At 33.7% G+C, this 24,902-nt stretch overlaps 9 non-coding genes across 9 annotated transcripts; all 9 read left to right on the forward strand.

Moving 5' to 3' along the window:
• The first annotated feature begins 619 nt into the window (after nt 1–619).
• TRNAL-CAA (transfer RNA leucine (anticodon CAA)) lies at nt 620–728 on the forward strand. Its single transcript has 2 exons — nt 620–657; nt 683–728. It is a non-coding gene; the product is annotated as a tRNA-Leu (tRNA).
• A 4,503-nt stretch (nt 729–5,231) lies between these two features.
• TRNAL-CAA (transfer RNA leucine (anticodon CAA)) lies at nt 5,232–5,340 on the forward strand. The gene is made up of 2 exons: nt 5,232–5,269; nt 5,295–5,340. It is a non-coding gene; the product is annotated as a tRNA-Leu (tRNA).
• Nucleotides 5,341–7,537: 2,197 nt separating this feature from the next.
• TRNAL-CAA (transfer RNA leucine (anticodon CAA)) lies at nt 7,538–7,646 on the forward strand. Its single transcript has 2 exons — nt 7,538–7,575; nt 7,601–7,646. It is a non-coding gene; the product is annotated as a tRNA-Leu (tRNA).
• A 1,044-nt stretch (nt 7,647–8,690) lies between these two features.
• TRNAL-CAA (transfer RNA leucine (anticodon CAA)) lies at nt 8,691–8,799 on the forward strand. The gene is made up of 2 exons: nt 8,691–8,728; nt 8,754–8,799. It is a non-coding gene; the product is annotated as a tRNA-Leu (tRNA).
• A 1,044-nt stretch (nt 8,800–9,843) lies between these two features.
• Nucleotides 9,844–9,952, forward strand: TRNAL-CAA (transfer RNA leucine (anticodon CAA)). The gene is made up of 2 exons: nt 9,844–9,881; nt 9,907–9,952. It is a non-coding gene; the product is annotated as a tRNA-Leu (tRNA).
• A 3,350-nt stretch (nt 9,953–13,302) lies between these two features.
• Nucleotides 13,303–13,411, forward strand: TRNAL-CAA (transfer RNA leucine (anticodon CAA)). Its single transcript has 2 exons — nt 13,303–13,340; nt 13,366–13,411. It is a non-coding gene; the product is annotated as a tRNA-Leu (tRNA).
• A 4,502-nt stretch (nt 13,412–17,913) lies between these two features.
• Nucleotides 17,914–18,022, forward strand: TRNAL-CAA (transfer RNA leucine (anticodon CAA)). Its single transcript has 2 exons — nt 17,914–17,951; nt 17,977–18,022. It is a non-coding gene; the product is annotated as a tRNA-Leu (tRNA).
• Nucleotides 18,023–21,372: 3,350 nt separating this feature from the next.
• On the forward strand, nt 21,373–21,481 carry TRNAL-CAA (transfer RNA leucine (anticodon CAA)). Its single transcript has 2 exons — nt 21,373–21,410; nt 21,436–21,481. It is a non-coding gene; the product is annotated as a tRNA-Leu (tRNA).
• A 2,197-nt stretch (nt 21,482–23,678) lies between these two features.
• On the forward strand, nt 23,679–23,787 carry TRNAL-CAA (transfer RNA leucine (anticodon CAA)). The gene is made up of 2 exons: nt 23,679–23,716; nt 23,742–23,787. It is a non-coding gene; the product is annotated as a tRNA-Leu (tRNA).
• The last annotated feature ends 1,115 nt before the right edge of the window (nt 23,788–24,902 follow it).

Here is a 24,902-nt window from a genome sequence, read left to right on the forward strand (position 1 = left end):
AACTCTATTTGCTCCTTACATTTCTTTTAAGGATATTATTATGCCTATCCCAAGCGTATTTAAATTGTTTCACCGTTTAGCTTCAACAACATCGGATGGGAGGCTTTTCTATTTATCAACTACCCTTTCTGTGAAGTATTTTTTCATCAAATTTCCTCTAAGTCTACCTCCCTCCAGTTTCAGTGCATGTCCTCGTGTTCTTGTACATCTCTTCCTTTGAAGAATAAGTATTGTTTGCACAACATTCTTTTAGTATTCAGTAATCTAAACATAAAACACAAGAATAATTGGCATTGAAAGTATTTTAAGGCTCTTAGACTTTACATATAACGTGATATACAATTTACTTCTAAGACAAACTAATCTGTTCTGCTAGGATGAAGACCTTAGTAAAGGGTGGCAACAGTAATTTTGAAGGATAACACTTTAGCTTGAGCCATTTTTCCTAAATAATGTTATTTAAGAAACAGCTTTTAGAGGAAATGCATTAATCTAAGATCTTGATTTAATGACCCCTTTTTCAACAAGGCCAAATTATTTGTCAAAATCACAATCAAAAATATAAATAGTAAAATGATAAACCCTAACAGGAAGCAGGTTTGGACATACTGATGTGCATGTCAGGATGGCCGAGCGGTCTAAGGCACCAGACTCAAGATTCTACTCTTCCAGTTAATGGGAATTCTGGTCTCTGTAAAGAGGCGTGGGTTCAAATCCCACTTCTGACAATATTTTCTTGCTCTTTGGTTATGTTTTACACTCAAAATGACCGACATTGAGAAGTATGCTCAGGACATCCACAGTCTTTCAATCTTTCCTCTCCCAGACATTGATATCTTGATCCCATTTATTTCTAAGCAATATGAAGTACAATGATTGAATGAATTAAAGGGCATAGAAACTGTTAAAGACCTAAGAATTGATCGATTTTCCCATCTACATTCCAATCAAGATCAAATTACATTAGACTTAAATTAATTAAATTATTCTTAAATGATAAAGACACTATGATTAGTTTTAAAATTCTAAAGTTCAGTTCATGTAGAAATTGACTGTTGAAATAATGTTTTACATAGAAACAGAATTTGATGGCAGATAAGAACCACTTGGCCCACGTAGTCTGCTCCTTTTCATGTATCCTTTTGGCAACTTCAATCCTATTTGCTCCTTACATTTCTCTTAAGGATATTCTTATGCCTATCCTAAGCGTGTTTAAATTGTTTCACCATTTAGCTTCAACAACATCGGATGGGAAGCTTTTCTATTTATCAACTACCCTTTCTGTGAAGTAATTTTTCTTCAAATTTCCTCTAAGTCTACCTCCCTCCAGTTTCAGTGCATGTCCTCGTGTTCTTGTACATCTCTTCCTTTGAAGAATAAGTATTGTTTGCACAACATTCTTTTAGTATTCAGTAATCTAAACATAAAACACAAGAATAATTGGCATCGAAAGAATTTTAAGGCTCTTAGACTTTACATATAACGTGATATACAATTTACTTCTAAGACAAACTAATCTGTTCTGCTAGGATGAAGACCTTAGTAAAGGGTGGTAACAGTAATTTTGAAGGATAACACTTTAGCTTGAGCCATTTTTCCTAAATAATGTTATTTAAGAAACAGCTTTTAGAGGAAATGCATTAATCTAAGATCTTGATTTAATGACCCCTTTTTCAACAAGGCCAAATTATTTGTCAAAATCACAATCAAAAATATAAATAGTAAAATGATAAACCCTAACAGGAAGCAGATTTGGACATACTGATGTGCTTGTCAGGATGGCCGAGCGGTCTAAGACACCAGACTCAAGATTCTACTCTTCCAGTTAATGGGAATTCTGGTCTCTGTAAAGAGGCGTAGGTTCAAATCCCACTTCCAACAATATATTTTTGCTCTTTGGTTATGTTTTACACTCAAAATGACTGACATTGAGAAGTATGCTCAGGACATCCACAGTCTTTCAATCTTTCCTCTCCCAGACATTGATATCTTGATCCCATTTATTTCTAAGCAATATGAAGCACAATGATTGAATGAATTAAAGGGCATAGAAACTTTTAAAGACCTAAGAATTGATCGATTTTCCCATCTACATTCCAATCAAGATTAAACTACATTAGACTTAAATTAATTAAATTATTCTTAAATGATAAAGACACTATGATTAGTTTTAAAATTCTAAAGTTCAGTTCATGTAGAAATTGGTGGTTGAAATAATATTTTACATAGAAACAGAATTTGATGGCAGATAAGAACCACTTGGCCCACGTAGTCTGCTCCTTTTCATGTATCCTTTAGGCAACTTCAACTCTATTTGCTCCTTACATTTCTTTTAAGGATATTATTATGCCTATCCCAAGCGTATTTAAATTGTTTCACCGTTTAGCTTCAACAACATCGGATGGGAGGCTTTTCTATTTATCAACTACCCTTTCTGTGAAGTATTTTTTCATCAAATTTCCTCTAAGTCTACCTCCCTCCAGTTTCAGTGCATGTCTTCGTGTTCTTGTACATCTCTTCCTTTGAAGAATAAGTATTGTTTGCACAACATTCTTTTAGTATTCAGTAATCTAAACATAAAACACAAGAATAATTGGCATTGAAAGTATTTTAAGGCTCTTAGACTTTACATATAACGTGAAATACAATTTACTTCTAAGACAAACTAATCTGTTCTGCTAGGATGAAGACCTTAGTAAAGGGTGGCAACAGTAATTTTGAAGGATAACACTTTAGCTTGAGCCATTTTTCCTAAATAATGTTATTTAAGAAACAGCTTTTAGAGGAAATGCATTAATCTAAGATCTTGATTTAATGACCCCTTTTCAAACAAGGCCAAATTATTTGTCAAAATCACAATCAAAAATATAAATAGTAAAATGATAAGCCCTAACAGGAAGCAGGTTTGGACATACTGATGTGCATGTCAGGATGGCCGAGCGGTCTAAGGCACCAGACTCAAGATTCTACTCTTCCAGTTAATGGGAATTCTGGTCTCTGTAAAGAGGCGTAGGTTCAAATCCCACTTCCAACAATATATTTTTGCTCTTTGGTTATGTTTTACACTCAAAATGACTGACATTGAGAAGTATGCTCAGGACATCCACAGTCTTTCAATCTTTCCTCTCCCAGACATTGATATCTTGATCCCATTTATTTCTAAGCAATATGAAGCACAATGATTGAATGAATTAAAGGGCATAGAAACTTTTAAAGACCTAAGAATTGATCGATTTTCCCATCTACATTCCAATCAAGATTAAACTACATTAGACTTAAATTAATTAAATTATTCTTAAATGATAAAGACACTATGATTAGTTTTAAAATTCTAAAGTTCAGTTCATGTAGAAATTGACTGTTGAAATAATGTTTTACATAGAAACAGAATTTGATGGCAGATAAGAACCACTTGGCCCACGTAGTCTGCTCCTTTTCATGTATCCTTTTGGCAACTTCAATCCTATTTGCTCCTTACATTTCTCTTAAGGATATTCTTATGCCTATCCTAAGCGTGTTTAAATTGTTTCACCATTTAGCTTCAGCAACATCGGATGGGAAGCTTTTCTATTTATCAACTACCCTTTCTGTGAAGTAATTTTTCTTCAAATTTCCTCTAAGTCTACCTCCCTCCAGTTTCAGTGCATGTCCTCGTGTTCTTGTACATCTCTTCCTTTGAAGAATAAGTATTGTTTGCACAACATTCTTTTAGTATTCAGTAATCTAAACATAAAACACAAGAATAATTGGCATCAAAAGTATTTTAAGGCTCTTAGACTTTACATATAACGTGATATACAATTTACTTCTAAGACAAACTAATCTGTTCTGCTAGGATGAAGACCTTAGTAAAGGGTGACAACAGTAATTTTGAAGGATAACACTTTAGCTTGAGCCATTTTTCCTAAATAATGTTATTTAAGAAACAGCTTTTAGAGGAAATGCATTAATCTAAGATCTTGAATTAATGACCCCTTTTTCAACAAGGCCAAATTATTTGTCAAAATCACAATCAAAAATATAAATAGTAAAATGATAAACCCTAACAGGAAGCAGATTTGGACATACTGATGTGCTTGTCAGGATGGCCGAGCGGTCTAAGACACCAGACTCAAGATTCTACTCTTCCAGTTAATGGGAATTCTGGTCTCTGTAAAGAGGCGTAGGTTCAAATCCCACTTCCGACAATATATTTTTGCTCTTTGGTTATGTTTTACACTCAAAATGACTGACATTGAGAAGTATGCTCAGGACATCCACAGTCTTTCAATCTTTCCTCTCCCAGACATTGATATCTTGATCCCATTTATTTCTAAGCAATATGAAGCACAATGATTGAATGAATTAAAGGGCATAGAAACTTTTAAAGACCTAAGAATTGATCGATTTTCCCATATACATTCCAATCAAGATCAAACTACATTAGAATTAAATTAATTAAATTATTCTTAAATGATAAAGACACTATGATTAGTTTTAAAATTCTAAAGTTCAGTTCATGTAGAAATTGGTGGTTGAAATAATGTTTTACATAGAAACAGAATTTGATGGCAGATAAGAACCACTTGGCCCACGTAGTCTGCTCCTTTTCATGTATCCTTTAGGCAACTTCAACTCTATTTGCTCCTTACATTTCTTTTAAGGATATTATTATGCCTATCCCAAGCGTATTTAAATTGTTTCACCGTTTAGCTTCAACAACATCGGATGGGAGGCTTTTCTATTTATCAACTACCCTTTCTGTGAAGTATTTTTTCATCAAATTTCCTCTAAGTCTACCTCCCTCCAGTTTCAGTGCATGTCCTCGTGTTCTTGTACATCTCTTCCTTTGAAGAATAAGTATTGTTTGCACAACATTCTTTTAGTATTCAGTAATCTAAACATAAAACACAAGAATAATTGGCATTGAAAGTATTTTAAGGCTCTTAGACTTTACATATAACGTGATATACAATTTACTTCTAAGACAAACTAATCTGTTCTGCTAGGATGAAGACCTTAGTAAAGGGTGGCAACAGTAATTTTGAAGGATAACACTTTAGCTTGAGCCATTTTTCCTAAATAATGTTATTTAAGAAACAGCTTTTAGAGGAAATGCATTAATCTAAGATCTTGATTTAATGACCCCTTTTTCAACAAGGCCAAATTATTTGTCAAAATCACAATCAAAAATATAAATAGTAAAATGATAAACCCTAACAGGAAGCAGGTTTGGACATACTGATGTGCATGTCAGGATGGCCGAGCGGTCTAAGGCACCAGACTCAAGATTCTACTCTTCCAGTTAATGGGAATTCTGGTCTCTGTAAAGAGGCGTGGGTTCAAATCCCACTTCTGACAATATTTTCTTGCTCTTTGGTTATGTTTTACACTCAAAATGACCGACATTGAGAAGTATGCTCAGGACATCCACAGTCTTTCAATCTTTCCTCTCCCAGACATTGATATCTTGATCCCATTTATTTCTAAGCAATATGAAGTACAATGATTGAATGAATTAAAGGGCATAGAAACTGTTAAAGACCTAAGAATTGATCGATTTTCCCATCTACATTCCAATCAAGATCAAATTACATTAGACTTAAATTAATTAAATTATTCTTAAATGATAAAGACACTATGATTAGTTTTAAAATTCTAAAGTTCAGTTCATGTAGAAATTGACTGTTGAAATAATGTTTTACATAGAAACAGAATTTGATGGCAGATAAGAACCACTTGGCCCACGTAGTCTGCTCCTTTTCATGTATCCTTTTGGCAACTTCAATCCTATTTGCTCCTTACATTTCTCTTAAGGATATTCTTATGCCTATCCTAAGCGTGTTTAAATTGTTTCACCATTTAGCTTCAACAACATCGGATGGGAAGCTTTTCTATTTATCAACTACCCTTTCTGTGAAGTAATTTTTCTTCAAATTTCCTCTAAGTCTACCTCCCTCCAGTTTCAGTGCATGTCCTCGTGTTCTTGTACATCTCTTCCTTTGAAGAATAAGTATTGTTTGCACAACATTCTTTTAGTATTCAGTAATCTAAACATAAAACACAAGAATAATTGGCATCGAAAGAATTTTAAGGCTCTTAGACTTTACATATAACGTGATATACAATTTACTTCTAAGACAAACTAATCTGTTCTGCTAGGATGAAGACCTTAGTAAAGGGTGGTAACAGTAATTTTGAAGGATAACACTTTAGCTTGAGCCATTTTTCCTAAATAATGTTATTTAAGAAACAGCTTTTAGAGGAAATGCATTAATCTAAGATCTTGATTTAATGACCCCTTTTTCAACAAGGCCAAATTATTTGTCAAAATCACAATCAAAAATATAAATAGTAAAATGATAAACCCTAACAGGAAGCAGATTTGGACATACTGATGTGCTTGTCAGGATGGCCGAGCGGTCTAAGACACCAGACTCAAGATTCTACTCTTCCAGTTAATGGGAATTCTGGTCTCTGTAAAGAGGCGTAGGTTCAAATCCCACTTCCAACAATATATTTTTGCTCTTTGGTTATGTTTTACACTCAAAATGACTGACATTGAGAAGTATGCTCAGGACATCCACAGTCTTTCAATCTTTCCTCTCCCAGACATTGATATCTTGATCCCATTTATTTCTAAGCAATATGAAGCACAATGATTGAATGAATTAAAGGGCATAGAAACTTTTAAAGACCTAAGAATTGATCGATTTTCCCATCTACATTCCAATCAAGATTAAACTACATTAGACTTAAATTAATTAAATTATTCTTAAATGATAAAGACACTATGATTAGTTTTAAAATTCTAAAGTTCAGTTCATGTAGAAATTGGTGGTTGAAATAATATTTTACATAGAAACAGAATTTGATGGCAGATAAGAACCACTTGGCCCACGTAGTCTGCTCCTTTTCATGTATCCTTTAGGCAACTTCAACTCTATTTGCTACTTACATTTCTTTTAAGGATATTATTATGCCTATCCCAAGCGTATTTAAATTGTTTCACCGTTTAGCTTCAACAACATCGGATGGGAGGCTTTTCTATTTATCAACTACCCTTTCTGTGAAGTATTTTTTCATCAAATTTCCTCTAAGTCTACCTCCCTCCAGTTTCAGTGCATGTCTTCGTGTTCTTGTACATCTCTTCCTTTGAAGAATAAGTATTGTTTGCACAACATTCTTTTAGTATTCAGTAATCTAAACATAAAACACAAGAATAATTGGCATTGAAAGTATTTTAAGGCTCTTAGACTTTACATATAACGTGATATACAATTTACTTCTAAGACAAACTAATCTGTTCTGCTAGGATGAAGACCTTAGTAAAGGGTGGCAACAGTAATTTTGAAGGATAACACTTTAGCTTGAGCCATTTTTCCTAAATAATGTTATTTAAGAAACAGCTTTTAGAGGAAATGCATTAATCTAAGATCTTGATTTAATGACCCCATTTCAAACAAGGCCAAATTATTTGTCAAAATCACAATCAAAAATATAAATAGTAAAATGATAAGCCCTAACAGGAAGCAGGTTTGGACATACTGATGTGCATGTCAGGATGGCCGAGTGGTCTAAGGCACCAGACTCAAGATTCTACTCTTCCAGTTAATGGGAATTCTGGTCTCTGTAAAGAGGCGTGGGTTCAAATCCCACTTCTGACAATATTTTCTTGCTCTTTGGTTATGTTTTACACTCAAAATGACCGACATTGAGAAGTATGCTCAGGACATCCACAGTCTTTCAATCTTTCCTCTCCCAGACATTGATATCTTGATCCCATTTATTTCTAAGCAATATGAAGCACAATGATTGAATGAATTAAAGGGCATAGAAACTTTTAAAGACCTAAGAATTGATCGATTTTCCCATCTACATTCCAATCAAGATTAAACTACATTAGACTTAAATTAATTAAATTATTCTTAAATGATAAAGACACTATGATTAGTTGTAAAATTCTAAAGTTCAGTTCATGTAGAAATAGGTGCTTGAAATAATATTTTACATAGAAACAGAATTTGATGGCAGATAAGAACCACTTGGCCCACGTAGTCTGCTCCTTTTCATGTATCCTTTAGGCAACTTCAACTCTATTTGCTCCTTACATTTCTTTTAAGGATATTATTATGCCTATCCCAAGCGTATTTAAATTGTTTCACCGTTTAGCTTCAACAACATCGGATGGGAGGCTTTTCTATTTATCAACTACCCTTTCTGTGAAGTATTTTTTCATCAAATTTCCTCTAAGTCTACCTCCCTCCAGTTTCAGTGCAAGTCCTCGTGTTCTTGTACATCTCTTCCTTTGAAGAATAAGTATTGTTTGCACAACATTCTTTTAGTATTCAGTAATCTAAACATAAAACACAAGAATAATTGGCATTGAAAGTATTTTAAGGCTCTTAGACTTTACATATAACGTGATATACAATTTACTTCTAAGACAAACTAATCTGTTCTGCTAGGATGAAGACCTTAGTAAAGGGTGGCAACAGTAATTTTGAAGGATAACACTTTAGCTTGAGCCATTTTTCCTAAATAATGTTATTTAAGAAACAGCTTTTAGAGGAAATGCATTAATCTAAGATCTTGATATAATGACCCCTTTTTCAACAAGGCCAAATTATTTGTCAAAATCACAATCAAAAATATAAATAGTAAAATGATAAACCCTAACAGGAAGCAGGTTTGGACATACTGATGTGCATGTCAGGATGGCCGAGCGGTCTAAGGCACCAGACTCAATATTCTACTCTTCCAGTTAATGGGAATTCTGGTCTCTGTAAAGAGGCGTGGGTTCAAATCCCACTTCTGACAATATTTTCTTGCTCTTTGGTTATGTTTTACACTCAAAATGACCGACATTGAGAAGTATGCTCAGGACATCCACAGTCTTTCAATCTTTCCTCTCCCAGACATTGATATCTTGATCCCATTTATTTCTAAGCAATATGAAGTACAATGATTGAATGAATTAAAGGGCATAGAAACTGTTAAAGACCTAAGAATTGATCGATTTTCCCATCTACATTCCAATCAAGATCAAATTACATTAGACTTAAATTAATTAAATTATTCTTAAATGATAAAGACACTATGATTAGTTTTAAAATTCTAAAGTTCAGTTCATGTAGAAATTGACTGTTGAAATAATGTTTTACATAGAAACAGAATTTGATGGCAGATAAGAACCACTTGGCCCACGTAGTCTGCTCCTTTTCATGTATCCTTTTGGCAACTTCAATCCTATTTGCTCCTTACATTTCTCTTAAGGATATTCTTATGCCTATCCTAAGCGTGTTTAAATTGTTTCACCATTTAGCTTCAACAACATCGGATGGGAAGCTTTTCTATTTATCAACTACCCTTTCTGTGAAGTAATTTTTCTTCAAATTTCCTCTAAGTCTACCTCCCTCCAGTTTCAGTGCATGTCCTCGTGTTCTTGTACATCTCTTCCTTTGAAGAATAAGTATTGTTTGCACAACATTCTTTTAGTATTCAGTAATCTAAACATAAAACACAAGAATAATTGGCATCGAAAGTATTTTAAGGCTCTTAGACTTTACATATAACGTGATATACAATTTACTTCTAAGACAAACTAATCTGTTCTGCTAGGATGAAGACCTTAGTAAAGGGTGGCAACAGTAATTTTGAAGGATAACACTTTAGCTTGAGCCATTTTTCCTAAATAATGTTATTTAAGAAACAGCTTTTAGAGGAAATGCATTAATCTAAGATCTTGATTTAATGACCCCTTTTTCAACAAGGCCAAATAATTTGTCAAAATCACAATCAAAAATATAAATAGTAAAATGATAAACCCTAACAGGAAGCAGGTTTGGACATACTGATGTGCATGTCAGGATGGCCGAGCGGTCTAAGGCACCAGACTCAAGATTCTACTCTTCCAGTTAATGGGAATTCTGGTCTCTGTAAAGAGGCGTGGGTTCAAATCCCACTTCTGACAATATTTTCTTGCTCTTTGGTTATGTTTTACACTCAAAATGACCGACATTGAGAAGTATGCTCAGGACATCCACAGTCTTTCAATCTTTCCTCTCCCAGACATTGATATCTTGATCCCATTTATTTCTAAGCAATATGAAGTACAATGATTGAATGAATTAAAGGGCATAGAAACTGTTAAAGACCTAAGAATTGATCGATTTTCCCATCTACATTCCAATCAAGATCAAATTACATTAGACTTAAATTAATTAAATTATTCTTAAATGATAAAGACACTATGATTAGTTTTAAAATTCTAAAGTTCAGTTCATGTAGAAATTGACTGTTGAAATAATGTTTTACATAGAAACAGAATTTGATGGCAGATAAGAACCACTTGGCCCACGTAGTCTGCTCCTTTTCATGTATCCTTTTGGCAACTTCAATCCTATTTGCTCCTTACATTTCTCTTAAGGATATTCTTATGCCTATCCCAAGCGTGTTTAAATTGTTTCACCATTTAGCTTCAACAACATCGGATGGGAGGCTTTTCTATTTATCAACTACCCTTTCTGTGAAGTAATTTTTCTTCAAATTTCCTCTAAGTCTACCTCCCTCCAGTTTCAGTGCATGTCCTCGTGTTCTTGTATATCTCTTCCTTTGAAGAATAAGTATTGTTTGCACAACATTCTTTTAGTATTCAGTAATCTAAACATAAAACACAAGAATAATTGGCATCGAAAGTATTTTAGGGCTCTTAGACTTTACATATAACGTGATATACAATTTACTTCTAAGACAAACTAATCTGTTCTGCTAGGATGAAGACCTTAGTAAAGGGTGGCAACAGTAATTTTGAAGGATAACACTTTAGCTTGAGCCATTTTTCCTAAATAATGTTATTTAAGAAACAGCTTTTAGAGGAAATGCATTAATCTAAGATCTTGATTTAATGACCCCTTTTTCAACAAGGCCAAATTATTTGTCAAAATCACAATCAAAAATATAAATAGTAAAATGATAAACCCTAACAGGAAGCAGGTTTGGACATACTGATGTGCATGTCAGGATGGCCGAGCAGTCTAAGGCGCCAGACTCAAGATTCTACTCTTCCAGTTAATGGGAATTCTGGTCTCTGTAAAGAGGCGTGGGTTCAAATTCCACTTCTGACAATATTTTCTTGCTCTTTGGTTATGTTTTACACTCAAAATGACCGACATTGAGAAGTATGCTCAGGACATCCACAGTCTTTCAATCTTTCCTCTCCCAGACATTGATATCTTGATCCCATTTATTTCTAAGCAATATGAAGTACAATGATTGAATGAATTAAAGGGCATAGAAACTGTTAAAGACCTAAGAATTGATCGATTTTCCCATCTACATTCCAATCAAGATCAAATTACATTAGACTTAAATTAATTAAATTATTCTTAAATGATAAAGACACTATGATTAGTTTTAAAATTCTAAAGTTCAGTTCATGTAGAAATTGACTGTTGAAATAATGTTTTACATAGAAACAGAATTTGATGGCAGATAAGAACCACTTGGCCCACGTAGTCTGCTCCTTTTCATGTATCCTTTTGGCAACTTCAATCCTATTTGCTCCTTACATTTCTCTTAAGGATATTCTTATGCCTATCCTAAGCGTGTTTAAATTGTTTCACCATTTAGCTTCAGCAACATCGGATGGGAAGCTTTTCTATTTATCAACTACCCTTTCTGTGAAGTAATTTTTCTTCAAATTTCCTCTAAGTCTACCTCCCTCCAGTTTCAGTGCATGTCCTCGTGTTCTTGTACATCTCTTCCTTTGAAGAATAAGTATTGTTTGCACAACATTCTTTTAGTATTCAGTAATCTAAACATAAAACACAAGAATAATTGGCATCGAAAGTATTTTAAGGCTCTTAGACTTTACATATAACGTGATATACAATTTACTTCTAAGACAAACTAATCTGTTCTGCTAGGATGAAGACCTTAGTAAAGGGTGGCAACAGTAATTTTGAAGGATAACACTTTAGCTTGAGCCATTTTTCCTAAATAATGTTATTTAAGAAACAGCTTTTAGAGGAAATGCATTAATCTAAGATCTTGAATTAATGACCCCTTTTTCAACAAGGCCAAATTATTTGTCAAAATCACAATCAAAAATATAAATAGTAAAATGATAAACCCTAACAGGAAGCAGATTTGGACATACTGATGTGCTTGTCAGGATGGCCGAGCGGTCTAAGACACCAGACTCAAGATTCTACTCTTCCAGTTAATGGGAATTCTGGTCTCTGTAAAGAGGCGTAGGTTCAAATTCCACTTCCGACAATATATTTTTGCTCTTTGGTTATGTTTTACACTCAAAATGACTGACATTGAGAAGTATGCTCAGGACATCCACAGTCTTTCAATCTTTCCTCTCCCAGACATTGATATCTTGATCCCATTTATTTCTAAGCAATATGAAGCACAATGATTGAATGAATTAAAGGGCATAGAAACTTTTAAAGACCTAAGAATTGATCGATTTTCCCATCTACATTCCAATCAAGATCAAACTACATTAGAATTAAATTAATTAAATTATTCTTAAATGATAAAGACACTATGATTAGTTTTAAAATTCTAAAGTTCAGTTCATGTAGAAATTGGTGGTTGAAATAATGTTTTACATAGAAACAGAATTTGATGGCAGATAAGAACCACTTGGCCCACGTAGTCTGCTCCTTTTCATGTATCCTTTAGGCAACTTCAACTCTATTTGCTCCTTACATTTCTTTTAAGGATATTATTATGCCTATCCCAAGCGTATTTAAATTGTTTCACCGTTTAGCTTCAACAGCATCGGATGGGAGGCTTTTCTATTTATCAACTACCCTTTCTGTGAAGTATTTTTTCATCAAATTTCCTCTAAGTCTACCTCCCTCCAGTTTCAGTGCATGTCCTCGTGTTCTTGTACATCTCTTCCTTTGAAGAATAAGTATTGTTTGCACAACATTCTTTTAGTATTCAGTAATCTAAACATAAAACACAAGAATAATTGGCATTGAAAGTATTTTAAGGCTCTTAGACTTTACATATAACGTGATATACAATTTACTTCTAAGACAAACTAATCTGTTCTGCTAGGATGAAGACCTTAGTAAAGGGTGGCAACAGTAATTTTGAAGGATAACACTTTAGCTTGAGCCATTTTTCCTAAATAATGTTATTTAAGAAACAGCTTTTAGAGGAAATGCATTAATCTAAGATCTTGATTTAATGACCCCTTTTTCAACAAGGCCAAATTTTTTGTCAAAATCACAATCAAAAATATAAATAGTAAAATGATAAACCCTAACAGGAAGCAGGTTTGGACATACTGATGTGCATGTCAGGATGGCCGAGCGGTCTAAGGCACCAGACTCAAGATTTTACTCTTCCAGTTAATGGGAATTCTGGTCTCTGTAAAGAGGCGTGGGTTCAAATCCCACTTCTGACAATATTTTCTTGCTCTTTGGTTATGTTTTACACTCAAAATGACCGACATTGAGAAGTATGCTCAGGACATCCACAGTCTTTCAATCTTTCCTCTCCCAGACATTGATATCTTGATCCCATTTATTTCTAAGCAATATGAAGTACAATGATTGAATGAATTAAAGGGCATAGAAACTGTTAAAGACCTAAGAATTGATCGATTTTCCCATCTACATTCCAATCAAGATCAAATTACATTAGACTTAAATTAATTAAATTATTCTTAAATGATAAAGACACTATGATTAGTTTTAAAATTCTAAAGTTCAGTTCATGTAGAAATTGACTGTTGAAATAATGTTTTACATAGAAACAGAATTTGATGGCAGATAAGAACCACTTGGCCCACGTAGTCTGCTCCTTTTCATGTATCCTTTTGGCAACTTCAATCCTATTTGCTCCTTACATTTCTCTTAAGGATATTCTTATGCCTATCCTAAGCGTGTTTAAATTGTTTCACCATTTAGCTTCAACAACATCGGATGGGAAGCTTTTCTATTTATCAACTACCCTTTCTGTGAAGTAATTTTTCTTCAAATTTCCACTAAGTCTACCTCCCTCCAGTTTCAGTGCATGTCCTCGTGTTCTTGTACATCTCTTCCTTTGAAGAATAAGTATTGTTTGCACAACATTCTTTTAGTATTCAGTAATCTAAACATAAAACACAAGAATAATTGGCATCGAAAGTATTTTAAGGCTCTTAGACTTTACATATAACGTGATATACAATTTACTTCTAAGACAAACTAATCTGTTCTGCTAGGATGAAGACCTTAGTAAAGGGTGGCAACAGTAATTTTGAAGGATAACACTTTAGCTTGAGCCATTTTTCCTAAATAATGTTATTTAAGAAACAGCTTTTAGAGGAAATGCATTAATCTAAGATCTTGATTTAATGACCCCTTTTTCAACAAGGCCAAATTATTTGTCAAAATCACAATCAAAAATATAAATAGTAAAATGATAAACCCTAACAGGAAGCAGATTTGGACATACTGATGTGCTTGTCAGGATGGCCGAGCGGTCTAAGACACCAGACTCAAGATTCTACTCTTCCAGTTAATGGGAATTCTGGTCTCTGTAAAGAGGCGTATGTTCAAATCCCACTTCCGACAATATATTTTTGCTCTTTGGTTATGTTTTACACTCAAAATGACTGACATTGAGAAGTATGCTCAGGACATCCACAGTCTTTCAATCTTTCCTCTCCCAGACATTGATATCTTGATCCCATTTATTTCTAAGCAATATGAAGCACAATGATTGAATGAATTAAAGGGCATAGAAACTTTTAAAGACCTAAGAATTGATCGATTTTCCCATCTACATTCCAATCAAGATTAAACTACATTAGACTTAAATTAATTAAATTATTCTTAAATGATAAAGACACTATGATTAGTTTTAAAATTCTAAAGTTCAGTTCATGTAGAAATTGGTGGTTGAAATAATATTTTACATAGAAACAGAATTTGATGGCAGATAAGAACCACTTGGCCCACGTAGTCTGCTCCTTTTCATGTATCCTTTAGGCAACTTCAACTCTATTTGCTCCTTACATTTCTTTTAAGGATATTATTATGCCTATCCCAAGCGTATTTAAATTGTTTCACCGTTTAGCTTCAACAACATCGGATGGGAGGCTTTTCTATTTATCAACTACCCTTTCTGTGAAGTATTTTTTCATCAAATTTCCTCTAAGTCTACCTCCCTCCAGTTTCAGTGCATGTCTTCGTGTTCTTGTACATCTCTTCCTTTGAAGAATAAGTATTGTTTGCACAACATTCTTTTAGTATTCAGTAATCTAAACATAAAACACAAGAATAATTGGCATCGAAAGTATTTTAGGGCTCTTAGACTTTACATATAACGTGATATACAATTTACTTCTAAGACAAACTAATCTGTTCTGCTAGGATGAAGACCTTAGTAAAGGGTGGCAACAGTAATTTTGAAGGATAACACTTTAGCTTGAGCCATTTTTCCTAAATAATGTTATTTAAGAAACAGCTTTTAGAGGAAATGCATTAATCTAAGATCTTGATTTAATGACCCCTTTTTCAACAAGGCCAAATTATTTGTCAAAATCACAATCAAAAATATAAATAGTAAAATGATAAACCCTAACAGGAAGCAGGTTTGGACATACTGATGTGCATGTCAGGATGGCCGAGCAGTCTAAGGCACCAGACTCAAGATTCTACTCTTCCAGTTAATGGGAATTCTGGTCTCTGTAAAGAGGCGTGGGTTCAATTTCCACTTCTGACAATATTTTCTTGCTCTTTGGTTATGTTTTACACTCAAAATGACCGACATTGAGAAGTATGCTCAGGACATCCACAGTCTTTCAATCTTTCCTCTCCCAGACATTGATATCTTGATCCCATTTATTTCTAAGCAATATGAAGTACAATGATTGAATGAATTAAAGGGCATAGAAACTGTTAAAGACCTAAGAATTGATCGATTTTCCCATCTACATTCCAATCAAGATCAAATTACATTAGACTTAAATTAATTAAATTATTCTTAAATGATAAAGACACTATGATTAGTTTTAAAATTCTAAAGTTCAGTTCATGTAGAAATTGACTGTTGAAATAATGTTTTACATAGAAACAGAATTTGATGGCAGATAAGAACCACTTGGCCCACGTAGTCTGCTCCTTTTCATGTATCCTTTTGGCAACTTCAATCCTATTTGCTCCTTACATTTCTCTTAAGGATATTCTTATGCCTATCCTAAGCGTGTTTAAATTGTTTCACCATTTAGCTTCAGCAACATCAGATGGGAAGCTTTTCTATTTATCAACTACCCTTTCTGTGAAGTAATTTTTCTTCAAATTTCCTCTAAGTCTACCTCCCTCCAGTTTCAGTGCATGTCCTCGTGTTCTTGTACATCTCTTCCTTTGAAGAATAAGTATTGTTTGCACAACATTCTTTTAGTATTCAGTAATCTAAACATAAAACACAAGAATAATTGGCATCGAAAGTATTTTAAGGCTCTTAGACTTTACATATAACGTGATATACAATTTACTTCTAAGACAAACTAATCTGTTCTGGTAGGATGAAGACCTTAGTAAAGGGTGACAACAGTAATTTTGAAGATAACACTTTAGCTTGAGCCATTTTTCCTAAATAATGTTATTTAAGAAACAGCTTTTAGAGGAAATGCATTAATCTAAGATCTTGAATTAATGACCCCTTTTTCAACAAGGCCAAATTATTTGTCAAAATCACAATCAAAAATATAAATAGTAAAATGATAAACCCTAACAGGAAGCAGATTTGGACATACTGATGTGCTTGTCAGGATGGCCGAGCGGTCCAAGACACCAGACTCAAGATTCTACTCTTCCAGTTAATGGGAATTCTGGTCTCTGTAAAGAGGCGTAGGTTCAAATCCCACTTCCGACAATATATTTTTGCTCTTTGGTTATGTTTTACACTCAAAATGACTGACATTGAGAAGTATGCTCAGGACATCCACAGTCTTTCAATCTTTCCTCTCCCAGACATTGATATCTTGATCCCATTTATTTCTAAGCAATATGAAGCACAATGATTGAATGAATTAAAGGGCATAGAAACTTTTATAGACCTAAGAATTGATCGATTTTCCCATCTACATTCCAATCAAGATCAAACTACATTAGAATTAAATTAATTAAATTATTCTTAAATGATAAAGACACTATGATTAGTTTTAAAATTCTAAAGTTCAGTTCATGTAGAAATTGGTGGTTGAAATAATGTTTTACATAGAAACAGAATTTGATGGCAGATAAGAACCACTTGGCCCACGTAGTCTGCTCCTTTTCATGTATCCTTTAGGCAACTTCAACTCTATTTGCTCCTTACATTTCTTTTAAGGATATTATTATGCCTATCCCAAGCGTATTTAAATTGTTTCACCGTTTAGCTCCAACAACATCGGATGGGAGGCTTTTCTATTTATCAACTACCCTTTCTGTGAAGTATTTTTTCATCAAATTTCCTCTAAGTCTACCTCCCTCCAGTTTCAGTGCATGTCCTCGTGTTCTTGTACATCTCTTCCTTTGAAGAATAAGTATTGTTTGCACAACATTCTTTTAGTATTCAGTAATCTAAACATAAAACACAAGAATAATTGGCATTGAAAGTATTTTAAGGCTCTTAGACTTTACATATAACGTGATATACAATTTACTTCTAAGACAAACTAATCTGTTCTGCTAGGATGAAGACCTTAGTAAAGGGTGGCAACAGTAATTTTGAAGGATAACACTTTAGCTTGAGCCATTTTTCCTAAATAATGTTATTTAAGAAACAGCTTTTAGAGGAAATACATTAATCTAAGATCTTGATTTAATGACCCCTTTTTCAACAAGGCCAAATTATTTGTCAAAATCACAATCAAAAATATAAATAGTAAAATGATAAACCCTAACAGGAAGCAGGTTTGGACATACTGATGTGCATGTCAGGATGGCCGAGCGGTCTAAGGCACCAGACTCAAGATTCTACTCTTCCAGTTAATGGGAATTCTGGTCTCTGTAAAGAGGCGTGGGTTCAAATCCCACTTCTGACAATATTTTCTTGCTCTTTGGTTATGTTTTACACTCAAAATGACCGACATTGAGAAGTATGCTCAGGACATCCACAGTCTTTCAATCTTTCCTCTCCCAGACATTGATATCTTGATCCCATTTATTTCTAAGCAATATGAAGTACAATGATTGAATGAATTAAAGGGCATAGAAACTGTTAAAGACCTAAGAATTGATCGATTTTCCCATCTACATTCCAATCAAGATCAAATTACATTAGACTTAAATTAATTAAATTATTCTTAAATGATAAAGACACTATGATTAGTTTTAAAATTCTAAAGTTCAGTTCATGTAGAAATTGACTGTTGAAATAATGTTTTACATAGAAACAGAATTTGATGGCAGATAAGAACCACTTGGCCCACGTAGTCTGCTCCTTTTCATGTATCCTTTTGGCAACTTCAATCCTATTTGCTCCTTACATTTCTCTTAAGGATATTCTTATGCCTATCCTAAGCGTGTTTAAATTGTTTCACCATTTAGCTTCAACAACATCGGATGGGAAGCTTTTCTATTTATCAACTACCCTTTCTGTGAAGTAATTTTTCTTCAAATTTCCTCTAAGTCTACCTCCCTCCAGTTTCAGTGCATGTCCTCGTATTCTTGTACATCTCTTCCTTTGAAGAATAAGTATTGTTTGCACAACATTCTTTTAGTATTCAGTAATCTAAACATAAAACACAAGAATAATTGGCATCAAAAGTATTTTAAGGCTCTTAGACTTTACATATAACGTGATATACAATTTACTTCTAAGACAAACTAATCTGTTCTGCTAGGATGAAGACCTTAGTAAAGGGTGGCAACAGTAATTTTGAAGGATAACACTTTAGCTTGAGCCATTTTTCCTAAATAATGTTATTTAAGAAACAGCTTTTAGAGGAAATGCATTAATCTAAGATCTTGATTTAATGACCCCTTTTTCAACAAGGCCAAATTATTTGTCAAAATCACAATCAAAAATATAAATAGTAAAATGATAAACCCTAACAGGAAGCAGATTTGGACATACTGATGTGCTTGTCAGGATGGCCGAGCGGTCTAAGACACCAGACTCAAGATTCTACTCTTCCAGTTAATGGGAATTCTGGTCTCTGTAAAGAGGCGTAGGTTCAAATCCCACTTCCGACAATATATTTTTGCTCTTTGGTTATGTTTTACACTCAAAATGACTGACATTGAGAAGTATGCTCAGGACATCCACAGTCTTTCAATCTTTCCTCTCCCAGACATTGATATCTTGATCCCATTTATTTCTAAGCAATATGAAGCACAATGATTGAATGAATTAAAGGGCATAGAAACTTTTAAAGACCTAAGAATTGATCGATTTTCCCATCTACATTCCAATCAAGATTAAACTACATTAGACTTAAATTAATTAAATTATTCTTAAATGATAAAGACACTATGATTAGTTTTAAAATTCTAAAGTTCAGTTCATGTAGAAATTGACTGTTGAAATAATGTTTTACATAGAAACAGAATTTGATGGCAGATAAGAACCACTTGGCCCACGTAGTCTGCTCCTTTTCATGTATCCTTTTGGCAACTTCAATCCTATTTGCTCCTTACATTTCTCTTAAGGATATTCTTATGCCTATCCTAAGCGTGTTTAAATTGTTTCACCATTTAGCTTCAGCAACATCGGATGGGAAGCTTTTCTATTTATCAACTACCCTTTCTGTGAAGTAATTTTTCTTCAAATTTCCTCTAAGTCTACCTCCCTCCAGTTTCAGTGCATGTCCTCGTGTTCTTGTACATCTCTTCCTTTGAAGAATAAGTATTGTTTGCACAACATTCTTTTAGTATTCAGTAATCTAAACATAAAACACAAGAATAATTGGCATCGAAAGTATTTTAAGGCTCTTAGACTTTACATATAACGTGATATACAATTTACTTCTAAGACAAACTAATCTGTTCTGCTAGGATGAAGACCTTAGTAAAGGGTGGCAACAGTAATTTTGAAGGATAACACTTTAGCTTGAGCCATTTTTCCTAAATAATGTTATTTAAGAAACAGCTTTTAGAGGAAATGCATTAATCTAAGATCTTGAATTAATGACCCCTTTTTCAACAAGGCCAAATTATTTGTCAAAATCACAATCAAAAATATAAATAGTAAAATGATAAACCCTAACAGGAAGCAGATTTGGACATACTGATGTGCTTGTCAGGATGGCCGAGCGGTCTAAGACACCAGACTCAAGATTCTACTCTTCCAGTTAATGGGAATTCTGGTCTCTGTAAAGAGGCGTAGGTTCAAATCCCACTTCTGACAATATATTTTTGCTCTTTGGTTATGTTTTACACTCAAAATGACTGACATTGAGAAGTATGCTCAGGACATCCACAGTCTTTCAATCTTTCCTCTCCCAGACATTGATATCTTGATCCCATTTATTTCTAAGCAATATGAAGCACAATGATTGAATGAATTAAAGGGCATAGAAACTTTTAAAGACCTAAGAATTGATCGATTTTCCCATCTACATTCCAATCAAGATCAAACTACATTAGAATTAAATTAATTAAATTATTCTTAAATGATAAAGACACTATGATTAGTTTTAAAATTCTAAAGTTCAGTTCATGTAGAAATTGGTGGTTGAAATAATGTTTTACATAGAAACAGAATTTGATGGCAGATAAGAACCACTTGGCCCACGTAGTCTGCTCCTTTTCATGTATCCTTTAGGCAACTTCAACTCTATTTGCTCCTTACATTTCTTTTAAGGATATTATTATGCCTATCCCAAGCGTATTTAAATTGTTTCACCGTTTAGCTTCAACAACATCGGATGGGAGGCTTTTCTATTTATCAACTACCCTTTCTGTGAAGTATTTTTTCATCAAATTTCCTCTAAGTCTACCTCCCTCCAGTTTCAGTGCATGTCCTCGTGTTCTTGTACATCTCTTCCTTTGAAGATTAAGTATTGTTTGCACAACATTCTTTTAGTATTCAGTAATCTAAACATAAAACACAAGAATAATTGGCATTGAAAGTATTTTAAGGCTCTTAGACTTTACATATAACGTGATATACAATTTACTTCTAAGACAAACTAATCTGTTCTGCTAGGATGAAGACCTTAGTAAAGGGTGACAACAGTAATTTTGAAGGATAACACTTTAGCTTGAGCCATTTTTCCTAAATAATGTTATTTAAGAAACAGCTTTTAGAGGAAATGCATTAATCTAAGATCTTGATTTAATGACCCCTTTTTCAACAAGGCCAAATTATTTGTCAAAATCACAATCAAAAATATAAATAGTAAAATGATAAACCCTAACAGGAAGCAGGTTTGGACATACTGATGTGCATGTCAGGATGGCCGAGCGGTATAAGGCACCAGACTCAAGATTCTACTCTTCCAGTTAATGGGAATTCTGGTCTCTGTAAAGAGGCGTGGGTTCAAATCCCACTTCTGACAATATTTTCTTGCTCTTTGGTTATGTTTTACACTCAAAATGACCGACATTGAGAAGTATGCTCAGGACATCCACAGTCTTTCAATCTTTCCTCTCCCAGACATTGATATCTTGATCCCATTTATTTCTAAGCAATATGAAGTACAATGATTGAATGAATTAAAGGGCATAGAAACTGTTAAAGACCTAAGAATTGATCGATTTTCCCATCTACATTCCAATCAAGATCAAATTACATTAGACTTAAATTAATTAAATTATTCTTAAATGATAAAGACACTATGATTAGTTTTAAAATTCTAAAGTTCAGTTCATGTAGAAATTGACTGTTGAAATAATGTTTTACATAGAAACAGAATTTGATGGCAGATAAGAACCACTTGGCCCACGTAGTCTGCTTCTTTTCATGTATCCTTTTGGCAACTTCAATCCTATTTGCTCCTTACATTTCTCTTAAGGATATTCTTATGCCTATCCTAAGCGTGTTTAAATTGTTTCACCATTTAGCTTCAACAACATCGGATGGGAAGCTTTTCTATTTATCAACTACCCTTTCTGTGAAGTAATTTTTCTTCAAATTTCCTCTAAGTCTACCTCCCTCCAGTTTCAGTGCATGTCCTCGTGTTCTTGTACATCTCTTCCTTTGAAGAATAAGTATTGTTTGCACAACATTCTTTTAGTATTCAGTAATCTAAACATAAAACACAAGAATAATTGGCATCGAAAGTATTTTAAGGCTCTTAGACTTTACATATAACGTGATATACAATTTACTTCTAAGACAAACTAATCTGTTCTGCTAGGATGAAGACCTTAGTAAAGGGTGGCAACAGTAATTTTGAAGGATAACACTTTAGCTTGAGCCATTTTTCCTAAATAATGTTATTTAAGAAACAGCTTTTAGAGGAAATGCATTAATCTAAGATCTTGAATTAATGACCCCTTTTTCAACAAGGCCAAATTATTTGTCAAAATCACAATCAAAAATATAAATAGTAAAATGATAAACCCTAACAGGAAGCAGATTTGGACATACTGATGTGCTTGTCAGGATGGCCGAGCGGTCTAAGACACCAGACTCAAGATTCTACTCTTCCAGTTAATGGGAATTCTGGTCTCTGTAAAGAGGCGTAGGTTCAATTCCCACTTCCGACAATATATTTTTGCTCTTTGGTTATGTTTTACACTCAAAATGACTGACATTGAGAAGTATGCTCAGGACATCCACAGTCTTTCAATCTTTCCTCTCCCAGACATTGATATCTTGATCCCATTTATTTCTAAGCAATATGAAGCACAATGATTGAATGAATTAAAGGGCATAGAAACTTTTAAAGACCTAAGAATTGATCGATTTTCCCATCTACATTCCAATCAAGATCAAACTACATTAGAATTAAATTAATTAAATTATTCTTAAATGATAAAGACACTATGATTAGTTTTAAAATTCTAAAGTTCAGTTCATGTAGAAATTGGTGGTTGAAATAATGTTTTACATAGAAACAGAATTTGATGGCAGATAAGAACCACTTGGCCCACGTAGTCTGCTCCTTTTCATGTATCCTTTAGGCAACTTCAACTCTATTTGCTCCTTACATTTCTTTTAAGGATATTATTATGCCTATCCCAAGCGTATTTAAATTGTTTCACCGTTTAGCTTCAACAACATCGGATGGGAGGCTTTTCTATTTATCAACTACCCTTTCTGTGAAGTATTTTTTCATCAAATTTCCTCTAAGTCTACCTCCCTCCAGTTTCAGTGCATGTCCTCGTGTTCTTGTACATCTCTTCCTTTGAAGAATAAGTATTGTTTGCACAACATTCTTTTAGTATTCAGTAATCTAAACATAAAACACAAGAATAATTGGCATTGAAAGTATTTTAAGGCTCTTAGACTTTACATATAACGTGATATACAATTTACTTCTAAGACAAACTAATCTGTTCTGCTAGGATGAAGACCTTAGTAAAGGGTGGCAACAGTAATTTTGAAGGATAACACTTTAGCTTGAGCCATTTTTCCTAAATAATGTTATTTAAGAAACAGCTTTTAGAGGAAATGCATTAATCTAAGATCTTGATTTAATGACCCCTTTTTCAACAAGGCCAAATTATTTGTCAAAATCACAATCAAAAATATAAATAGTAAAATGATAAACCCTAACAGGAAGCAGGTTTGGACATACTGATGTGCATGTCAGGATGGCCGAGCGGTCTAAGGCACCAGACTCAAGATTCTACTCTTCCAGTTAATGGGAATTCTGGTCTCTGTAAAGAGGCGTGGGTTCAAATCCCACTTCTGACAATATTTTCTTGCTCTTTGGTTATGTTTTACACTCAAAATGACCGACATTGAGAAGTATGCTCAGGACATCCACAGTCTTTCAATCTTTCCTCTCCCAGACATTGATATCTTGATCCCATTTATTTCTAAGCAATATGAAGTACAATGATTGAATGAATTAAAGGGCATAGAAACTGTTAAAGACCTAAAAATTGATCGATTTTCCCATCTACATTCCAATCAAGATCAAATTACATTAGACTTAAATTAATTAAATTATTCTTAAATGATAAAGACACTATGATTAGTTTTAAAATTCTAAAGTTCAGTTCATGTAGAAATTGACTGTTGAAATAATGTTTTACATAGAAACAGAATTTGATGGCAGATAAGAACCACTTGGCCCACGTAGTCTGCTCCTTTTCATGTATCCTTTTGGCAACTTCAATCCTATTTGCTCCTTACATTTCTCTTAAGGATATTCTTATGCCTATCCTAAGCGTGTTTAAATTGTTTCACCATTTAGCTTCAACAACATCGGATGGGAAGCTTTTCTATTTATCAACTACCCTTTCTGTGAAGTAATTTTTCTTCAAATTTCCTCTAAGTCTACCTCCCTCCAGTTTCAGTGCATGTCCTCGTGTTCTTGTACATCTCTTCCTTTGAAGAATAAGTATTGTTTGCACAACATTCTTTTAGTATTCAGTAATCTAAACATAAAACACAAGAATAATTGGCATCAAAAGTATTTTAAGGCTCTTAGACTTTACATATAACGTGATATACAATTTACTTCTAAGACAAACTAATCTGTTCTGCTAGGATGAAGACCTTAGTAAAGGGTGGCAACAGTAATTTTGAAGGTTAACACTTTAGCTTGAGCCATTTTTCCTAAATAATGTTATTTAAGAAACAGCTTTTAGAGGAAATGCATTAATCTAAGATCTTGATTTAATGACCCCTTTTTCAACAAGGCCAAATTATTTGTCAAAATCACAATCAAAAATATAAATAGTAAAATGATAAACCCTAACAGGAAGCAGATTTGGACATACTGATGTGCATGTCAGGATGGCCGAGCGGTCTAAGACACCAGACTCAAGATTCTACTCTTCCAGTTAATGGGAATTCTGGTC

This window comes from Taudactylus pleione, unplaced genomic scaffold, assembly GCF_031769625.1.
Source record: "Taudactylus pleione unplaced genomic scaffold, aTauple2 ptg000612l, whole genome shotgun sequence".
Taxonomy (NCBI): domain Eukaryota; kingdom Metazoa; phylum Chordata; class Amphibia; order Anura; family Myobatrachidae; genus Taudactylus; species Taudactylus pleione.